At 42.4% G+C, this 10,261-nt stretch overlaps 1 pseudogene across 1 annotated transcript; it reads right to left on the reverse strand.

Moving 5' to 3' along the window:
- Positions 1 to 468: 468 nt before the first annotated feature.
- On the reverse strand, positions 469 to 2,371 carry LOC308285234 (E3 ubiquitin-protein ligase TRIM35-like; annotated as a pseudogene). The gene is made up of 2 exons: positions 1,174 to 2,371; positions 469 to 507 (listed from the first exon to the last, which is right to left on the reverse strand). The product of its transcript is annotated as an E3 ubiquitin-protein ligase TRIM35-like (transcript).
- Positions 2,372 to 10,261: the final 7,890 nt, after the last annotated feature.

A 10,261-nucleotide genomic window follows, 5' to 3' on the forward strand; every position in this document is an offset into this window, starting at 1 on the left:
GGTTGGGCTAGGTTTTTTACCAGTTGCGAACGGCTGCTGCCTGTAAGTGGTTTTTCAGGGCAATTTTAAAGGATGCTAGTGATCCACACTCCTTTATGGCCTTCGGTAAGGCATTCCACATTTTTGTGGTATAGCAGAAGAACGAGTTCGACCCTTTCTTTGAGTTGACTCTGGGTTGAACGTGATCTGTGGCACTGCCTCTGGTGTTGTAATTATGGACATCCTTAACGTTTATAAAGTATTTTGACAGGTACTTGGGTATCATAGTGGTGTATCCAGTGGTGGGTCCCGGGCAAAAGTCTAATCTCTATTTTGGGTCACCGGCTAAAAGGTTTAGGAACCACTGCTCTAGGGTGTCTATAGGCTACTTTGATTTAGAAGAAGAACGAGAAGTTGTGTTTGGAATAATTGAGAATAAAATCATGATGTTATGTGTTCCAAACGTTGACATGTAGTGACATACATCACTCAGTAGAGGGAGCCTGTGCGCTGCTTACAGAAGAGCACCTGCACATTGATGTGACACAAGACACAACCAGAAGCTGTTCTTCAAAATAAAAACATACTATGCCAGATGTTCTTGATTCTGTTGTACTGCTAAATACAAGCTTAAATGCTTAATGTGACACAAAAAGCTGTTGAGCATAAAATAAAAGCAGACTATAGGCATAAATGCTGTAGGCTATGCCACAACAGAAATGGATTCAATAGGCCTATAAAAAATAATAGAAAACCAATGAAGTAGTCTACTTTTTTAGTTTTACTGAAAAATGCTGCTGGCTTGCATTTGGGAACTATGACTCAGGTCTGAACACTGAACAGCAACACACGTACATACACACACACACACACACACACACACACACACACACACACACACACACACACACACACACACACACACACACACACACACGCGCGCGCACAGGTGTGTCCCTGTGAGTCAGCATGGACAGATGCTGTGTCATCTTTTTATTATATAATGAATGAGGACCGACAGCAAGAAGATAGGGTTGAAAATGGTTGAAGTGCTCCTTTAACTTCAGCTGGGTTGACCTGCCAACATGTCTGCTGTGAAAAGATGCATATTACTGACTGATTTCACATCAGACTACACATTTCTGTTGTTTTGGGGTTGCCATTTGATAACATCCCGGAGAGACGCGTCTCTACTTGACAGATTTTGATATCAGTGGTTTCATCATCACCAGCCTCTCCGATGGAGAGAATTGGGTAGATTTTGTCAGTGCACAGTTCATCGTCTACGTAAGTGTAGATGTGAGTCATGTCTTCAGGGTCGTAGAAGGACACCTCCCCTCTTGTCACAGTCCAGCTGGACTCTGATCCTCTCAGGATTCCTCTTTGGTCGAAGGTGTTCACCACGCGCATTCATATAGACACCATCCGTCTGCATTAAACACCAGATTCCATATTCTGGCATGCCCTGTATCTCCCCCTTCCTATCAACAGATTCTTTAGCCACACCTATTAGCCAGCCAGGATGGTCTCCAACCAGCACTTCCGGGCTGTGCTTTCCTGAACTGAAACCCTCTGAACCCAGAACAGCAGAAGAACGACCGAACCTGTCTGGGTTGTCAGGAAGCTGCTGCTGCAGCTGCTCTGTCCATCTCGCACTGGTCAGGTCTTCAGACAGACAGAGACAATTGCATGCTGTGTTTGGGTCCAGAATGACAGGAGTGAAGGTGACCTTCTCCTCCATCTTCTCCCAGACTGTGGAGGTCAGGTTTCCCAGGTGTTTGGCCACGTCTATCAGTGCTCCAGAGTCCAGCTGTGGATCTGCCAGTGTACACTGGACTCTGGTTCTGGTCTGAGTGTGTTTATAACTGCTGAGAAATGACACGCTGTGTTTCTGCAGCTCTTGCTCTACAGCAGAGATGCTGTCTGAGAGAGAGGAGATCTGCTCCTGGATGATCTGAACGATCTCCCCCTTCTGCTCCTCTTCCTCCCTCAGAGCTGCCAGTCTGGCCTCCTCTTCGTCTGTCAGGAACTCGTGGAGCTTTTTAAAATGTGCTCTGATCTGTCTCTCTGCTGTCACCACCTTCTTCTTGTTGTGTTGAGTTGTCTTGACTTCCTCCTCAGATGACTGTGCAGGTGGAGGATTGTACCATGGCATTGTCTTCAGACCAGGAAACACGTCTGTTAGTTCTGTGTCTTGTAGCAGACGCAGGAACGAACCGCACGTTGTTTCAGTGGCTGCCTTGGATGGCAGAGAGATGCTTTTCAGGTCAGCATACTCACGGTCCGTCACTAGCTTTTCTTCAAAAACACACTCACTGGCAAAGTGAATGTTTGATATTAGAACACCTTGAAGTTTTGTCTTGTTCTGTGTGATAATGTGTGTAGCCTCCATGTTGATCCCTGGAAGAGAAGAAGAAACATTGTTTGTGAACCATTCCCCCCCCACCATGTCTCATCTTGGAGCACTGTGAGCTGGTAAATCTTCTATTTTCACTATAAAGTAGCCTACTAGGAATGGTTAAAGTTACCAAATATTAAATGATATAATATACATTAAATGAATTTGCTTTGAATCATAAGTATAAATTGTTACATTTCGTAGTGGAATCAAAACAGATTTCAGACTCTTACAACAGAAGCTGTGACATATAGGAAGTGTTAAAGTTCTATTAGCCGGGGAGCCACAGGCCCAAAAGCTCAAAGAATAGGATGTTACCTGTGATGTCATGACATACTTTTAATTTTTGTTTTTTCTATTAATTTGGTCATCAAGGTCCACAGAATGAGAGGCCTGCTCTGCCGGAAATCCTGCGAAAAAAAGTTATGGCCATTTGTATATTCACTCCATCGACTTCAATATAAAGGAAAGAAACACACCAAAAAAATATGCTTTAAGTAGCATGTGAGGGGTCAAACTAGGGATTCTTGATGATTCTGAATCCATTGCAAGCATTTGTTTTGCATGAAAAACATTCCTTGGGCTAGAAAACGGACCAAAATAACGGTGAAAAGTGATGACTCATCACTTTTCACAGGTTTGAGAGGCCCCATTGATTCCGGATGGTGACCCGTTTCGAAACGGGTCACCATCCGGAATCAATCAGGGTACATTTATTGTTATCACATTTTTGTCTTAGGAATGTGACAAAAATCAAAAAATATTATTGAACTCTACTCTCCATGGCGTGACTAATCAATAGAAAAAAAGTCATTTTGGGGGTGAACTAGGCCTACTCCTTTAAATATCAGCTCTTGCCAATTCACTTAACATCAACTCACTGATGATGATGATGATGATGATGATGATGATGATGATAATCCTCTCTGTGTATCGTTATGTTGAGAAACAACTCCATGGCGACACAACGGTTTTCAACAGTAAACATGTAGCTATACTTTCAGTTTATGATAAAGTGGCGGGTTTCAAAGAGTATATTAAAGAATGAGAGGTCAAAATGTAGTAGACCTACTTGATCACAAAATGTTCCTGAACCGTTTAATTTGGCAAAGATTTCAATGAACTAAATAAAATACACTGTTAATGTATTCTTTACACAGCCTTGGGAGGCGGAGAATAGGCTGGAGTAAATTCAGTCAGGAGTTTGCATATCCGGTTCAGAGCGGAGACAGAAGCGGATCGTGTTTGTTTATGTAATTGTGTGGGGGAAATGACCGGATACAGTAGGCGGGCTCTACACAGGATGTGCAAAATGAATAGGAAATAGAAACCAGGCATTCCGCTTCCCTCAGAGACGGCACTGACGTTGTTCGTTTTTAGATCACTTCTAGTCGTAAACTATGCGGAGTAGTAGGCTATAGGCTAAATTCAGGGCTGTTATTTAAGTAAAACTACTCTTGCTACTTTAAGTAGGCCTATTAATGTATGAACTGGTTGGTATACTTTCCACTTAGATAGGCCTACATGTAGGCTAATAACATAATTTATTGTGATACTTAAATACATTTAATATAAGCAATTGTATTTGATAGTGTAGTAGACTACAGACAGACAGTTTAGGCTAATGCCAAAGCATCATCTGCAGGTGCAGTAAAAACGGGGGAAAAATAATAATAGTTCGAAAAATATCGAACAAAATTTGTTCGATTTCGATTTCGATTTTTGTTTCATTTAATGAAACATGGGCGTTAGGTGTGTGTGTGTATAGTCCGATGTCAAGATACATATAGTGTCTGTCTGTCTGTCTGTCTGTCTGTCTGTCTGTCTGTCTGTCTCTCTCTCTCTCTCTCTCTCTCTCTCTCTCTCTCTCTCTCTCCCTCTCTCTCTCTCTCTCTCTCTCTCCCCTACCCCTCCCCGCCCGTGGCATGCGCGCGCGCGCGAGTGTGTGTGACGGAATCAATCCCGTCCCCTCTCCCAGGGTCTATTAAACCCAGCAGCAGCAGCAGCAGCACGCAGGAATACGCTCTGAACTCACTCAGCATCCTCGCTCTCATCCCTCCTATAACATCAGTCTGTCTCTGTCTCTCCGAAGTCCGAAGGGCTGGAACAAAGTAGGCTGGATATATGGACATGTGAGGATAAAGATCATAGTTTCTTGGTAGCCTACGTGCAGTTTCTCTCTCTTTTCTAAATAGGATATTTTAATCTGGATCTGCGCACCAACAACATGCTGTTCGGGGTTCTGTTGTCACTCCTCTCTTGTCAGGCGTCTGGGGGTGCACTCAGTGGTAAAGGTAAGAATTGATTATAGATGTCTGTTTGTTTGTTTGTTTGTTTGTTTGTTTGTTTGTTTGTTTGTTTGTTTGTTTGTTTGTTTGTTTGTTTGTTTGAACTAATGACGTTAGCCCCCAGTGGTTAAATGGACCCCTACAAGTCTGTAACTCTGAGACACTTCAAATGGAACCAAAGTATATATGGACTCCAATTAAGGGTTAAAATAAACATCTAGAGAACCATTGTTTGCTTTTGAAAACTTGACAAAACCAGCTGGTTTTCAATGTCATCATGATGGAGTTATGAAGGGTGAAGAAATAATAGCTGATTAGATTTGAGTTTGAAATTTACCATAGCCTAAGTTGGTCTTGAATTGACCACTGTGGAGAGTGTGAGTGTGTGCAATGCAATGTTTTATGTGTGTGTGTGTGTGTGTGTGTGTGTGTGTGTGTGTGTGTGTGTGTGTGTGTGTGTGTGTGTGTGTGTGTGTGTGTGTGTGTGTGTGTGTGAGTGAGAGAGAGAGATGCTGGCTAGAGCAGCATCAGGTTTTTAGTTATGCCAAGGGTATGCAAATGAAGCCAGGTGTTAATTAGGCAGCATGTCTAATTATGGTGAGCCTGATGAGGTGTAATGTGGTGGAGATGAATGGACGGACGGACGGACGGACGGACGGACGGACGGACGGACGGACGGACGGACGGACGGACGAGAGAGACAGACAGACAGACACTTTCCACGTTCCTTATTAACTCTCATCTCCCAAGCCAACGGTCTCTAAACACTTTAAACAAAGTTAAAGGTATAATAGTATTGTTAGTGTGCCAAGAACAGATAGGGCCCAGTTACCTTTTAACATGTGCCAACATGCAACTATAGCTGTGTTCCTCCTTATTTATATTAGCCTCTCCCCTTCCTCAGTCCACTTCTTCCCGGATGCTTCTGTTTGTATTCCTACAAACAACAACACTGCATGAACAATAAGGGCTTTTCAAAGCATTGCCTGCTCAACTCCCTAATGGTGTACGTGGGCTGCAGACTTACAAAGAAAAAACATCCAAGGCACTCAGTCTTTGATGAAACAAATATAAGGATTCATGTCTATGAGCAGGATTGTGGATAGTCAGACATCCGGGGGTCAGGGGCGTCAATTGGGTATGGCAGGGGTATGCAGCTGACATACCCTGGGTCCAGGGGGGAAAATAAGAGTTACTTTTAAATATAAATCCATGAATGTCTCTTTGTCTATCTGTGCAGGTTATTATGTTGTTAAATTACAGTAAAATAACTACAAATGCAAAATGTAACAAAATGGTCACTTTAACAAGGTATTATAATTATATTCTCCACACCTTTTTTTTAGACATTGTGAAAATAGCCGATCTACATGCTCACAACGCCTCGCAGCGCGAGGCGTTGTGAGCATGTAGATCTGCTATTTTCACAATAGAGCCGTGTTTTCCAAAATGTAATGCCTATTTTCCAAGAGGAATCCCATCTTTGCCATACCCTAGCTTTTGCTGAACTGACGCCACTGCCGGGGGTGTAACGATATGGTGACTGAATCGAAAAATCAATAGATTTTAATTTGCAATGATCTACTATATCGTTTGCAAAAGCAAAATATCATACCGTTTTCTTTTTTATCGTATAGTATCGTTTTAAAATGCGGTAATCTGTATCGAATCGTTTTGCATGGATGGAAACTAAGTGTTTGTGCCTTGAATTTAGCTATTTTAAGAGGGGAAATGAAAAAGAGGGGTCTATTTACCTTTCCATTCCATATAGCTACTCTTGGTCTATCGATAACTGTGAGTAATCTCTGAGTTCATGTCAAGGTGGGTTTGTCCATAATGTGTTGAAATATAATGTCCATGATTTGCTAGATAATTACAGCGTTTACTTCCTTAATAATAGATTTCTTTACACGATTTACACAGATTGCATTTCTTTGCTAAATAGTTACTATATATCGATTTTAAACCATTGAATCGAATCATATCGTATCACCATGAATGAATCAATATCGTTCCATGTATCGTATCGTCGACCATGTATCGTGATGCATATCGTATTGCTGTTAAAATGTATCGTTACACCCCTATCTGTTTCCCATGATGTCTAGTGATAGGAGTTCAGATTTCTTAGGGTGTGTACTGTAATTCCTTTGACCTGCGTTTCAGTGTCTTAAGGTGGTTGCACACTGCTGCGTTTTTCGGGCCGAATATCGGAGTGAATTTCGGAGCACGCAAATAAAAAAATCAACCTCACGTTATGTCAGTCACGTTTGCACACTGCTGCCCTTTTCGCGCACCACTCGGTCCCTTGCTCTCTCTATCTCTCTCTCTCTCCTTGCCCTGAAAAACGCATTTCGCAACGAAAAACGCAGCAGTGTGCAACCAGCTTAACTCTTCTATCAGTAGAAGAAAATGCAACCTTTTTTTTCTTCTAACTTTGACTTGTCCTCCTCATGAAATGGATGGACAGAAGTTTAGATTATTCTTCTTTTTTTTTTTTTTTACTTCAAAAGTGATTACATTTATCCATGGAAGTGACTCAACAAATTTGCTAAATAGTCCCCACTTCCCCTGAAAAAGGGAGAAAAACAAGCCAATGGATGACAGTGGAAAGAGAAAAATTACGGGGGAAGAAAGTGAGGACACACCTGTCCTCCTGTGTCTCTGTGCGTGCGTGCGTGCGTGAGCGTGTGCATGTGCATTTGAGAGAGTGAGCGGTGCAGTGATTCATCATGATTATGTGCTGCTAGGCAGATGTCACAGAGAAGACAGCACTGTGTCTGTGTGTGTGTGCGTGCGTGCGCGCGCGCGCGTGCGTGTTGAGAGGCTGCTAGTCAGGTAATGTCACAGAGCAGACACTGAGGCCTGCATGGAGTTATTTTTGGAGACAGCACCACCTCTGTACCTGCTCACTGCACAGCTGTGGTGAAAAGCAGCCGTTACAGTTAACAATAACTACATAACAGTGGTGGGAAAAGGACTCACATTTGTGATGAGCAGTGCTCCTGGAAGGAGCTAAGCTGGCTTTGAAGCGTGGCCTACATCTTGGCACAAAGCGCTCAAAGTTTGTTGTCTGGGCTCTGAGGCAAGGCCTACATCTGGCCTACATCCGGCCTACATCTGGACTACATCTGGACTACATCCGGCCTACATCTGGCCTACATCTGGACTACATCTGGACTACATCCGGCCTACATCTGGCCTACATCCGGCCTACATCTGGACTACATCTGGACTACATCCGGCCTACATCTGGCCTACATCTGGCCTACATCTGGACTACATCCGGCCTACATCCAGCCTACATCTGGCCTACCGTTGTTCCCTATTGAGCTTGATGAAGACACAGCTCACTTCACACTTGTTTAATTTGTTTTACTTGCTGTAAGTGAAAGTTCACATTCATTACTCATGCCATGGAGAGTAGAGTTCAATAATATTTTTTGAGTAAATTTACCCCCATTGATTCCGGATGGGGACCCGTTTCGAAACAGGTCCCCATCCGGAACGAATGGGGGTAGATTTATTGTTATGACATTTTTGTCTTAGGAATGCGACAAAAAACTAAAAATATTATTGAACTCTAGTCTCCATGGCGTGACTAATCAACAGAAAAAGTCATTTTGGGGGTGAACTACTCCTTTAAAGCACCAAAAGTAAAAGCACTCATTATGCAGAATGTCCCATTTCAAGTTTTCAAACATATAAACATCTTTTGATCTGCATTGTGAAACAGCACAGCAGTAGGACACAGTCTCTCTCTCTCTCTCTCTCTCTCTCTCTCTCTCTCTCTCTCTCTCTCTCTCTCTCTCTCTCTCTCAGTCTCTCTCTCTCTCTCTCTCTCTCTCTCTCGCCCATGGACAGAACAGTAAAACACATTATTGGATGGCTGAGTGAATTCTGATGTGATTTTGCCCTCATGGACCCGTGAGTTATTCACAAACAAAACAGCCTGCGGGAGAGAACAGAATAATTGTATTCCTGGGCCCTCAGTACTGTTTTACAATGCGATACACATGTACCGCCATATGTTTGTTGTATTATACATCTGTATTGTATCTTTGTATGGAACATATCTTTCACAGACTTTATCATATTGTACCTTTGCAACTTTGCTGTAATTTGTTTAAAAAATGGCGACTTTCAGGGTTGACTGACACCATTTTATTTCCTTTTAACGGTGTGCACGTGTCCATCGTGCGTGACGGTGCACTGATCGTGCACGATCCGCGTGCACGCCGTGGTCCGCTCACAAAAAAAAAAAAAAAAAAAAAACAGTTTAATCCGATGTGAAATCAAATTAAATTCTTGGGTTTCTAGGGCATGGCGGCCGGGACCAACAGCTTTTTCTCTGGATTCTCGGGTTGGGGCAGTAAATGAGTTTTTTTTAGTTCTTTAATCCATTTAGGCCTAGAATTATTAAATGCTTTAACCAGTGAAAATATGTATTTTCAAAGCGAATGTACTTTGTAACTCAAATTTTGCTGGAACTGAATATTTTGAGATGGGTGTCCGTGGCCAAATAAATATAATTTTGGGGGTCCTTCACGTGATAAGGTTTGAGAACCACTGTAGTCTCTCAAGAACAGGCTAACTGAGCTCCATTTAAGTGAAAAGGACCTTTCCTTTGACGATGGCTGGCCAGATTGCTGACATAGAAACATAGTTTTTTCTAAAAAATCTTAGAAGGATTCAAAAGACACTTATAGAATCGGGTCAAAATTCTAATTTTCACGATTTTTCAAAAATAGCAGATATACAAGCTCGCAGCGCAGCACTCGGTGCTGCGCTGTGAGCTTGTATATCTGCTATCTGCTATCTGCAATAGTTAAAGCATAAAATAATGATACACAATAATGTGTACCCGTTCTAAATGGGTATCCTTATGATCCATGAAAGTGTTTTTAATTCTCTAAATGTGACACAGTCAGAGGTTCACAGTCAGACCTCAGTGATGGAAAGACAACAGACAGTTCCAACTTTCCGACGTGCAGCTTTACGGACTCTAATTGGGTAATGCTTTTCAGTGATTGTGAGTGACGTCATTTTGTAGTTACAATAAAGTTGTTTACACTGTAAACCATTATATTACTAATGTTTGTTAAAGCTTCACCTGCTCTGTTGAACCGGAACTTTCCGGCTAAAGGTTCGCGGAGACAGTATGAACAGTTCTCTAGGACTAGGAGATAAAAAAAAGAAGAAAAACAAGAATAACAACCAGTCACATTTACGTTGAAGGAGGGAAAAGGCCAGTGTGATGTCCTTGTCAATGTCACAGCACAGATTGTCACCAGCAGCTGTGAAACATGCAGCATTCACGCTTCATTCTACTGTAGACCGTAATGACTGGCAATGGGCATTTATCTGGGTTTGCATTTGAAAGCACTCACTGTTGACATCTGGCGTCGTTGGCAACATCCTTGTTATGATTTGCTTTACAGAAAATATCAGGAAGAGAACTGGGCTCGACATCGCTCCCAAAACCTCAGAATCACTGCCAAACAGCACTATAAGCCTGTCACTGGGACTCACTCATGGACTAAGCTGATTTGAAAAGTCTTACTTGTTCAAAGAGTCTAGTATCTCTCTCTCTCTC

Source organism: Nannobrachium achirus, assembly GCF_963921795.1.
Source record: "Nannobrachium achirus genome assembly, chromosome: 5".
Taxonomy (NCBI): Eukaryota; Metazoa; Chordata; class Actinopteri; order Myctophiformes; family Myctophidae; genus Nannobrachium; species Nannobrachium achirus.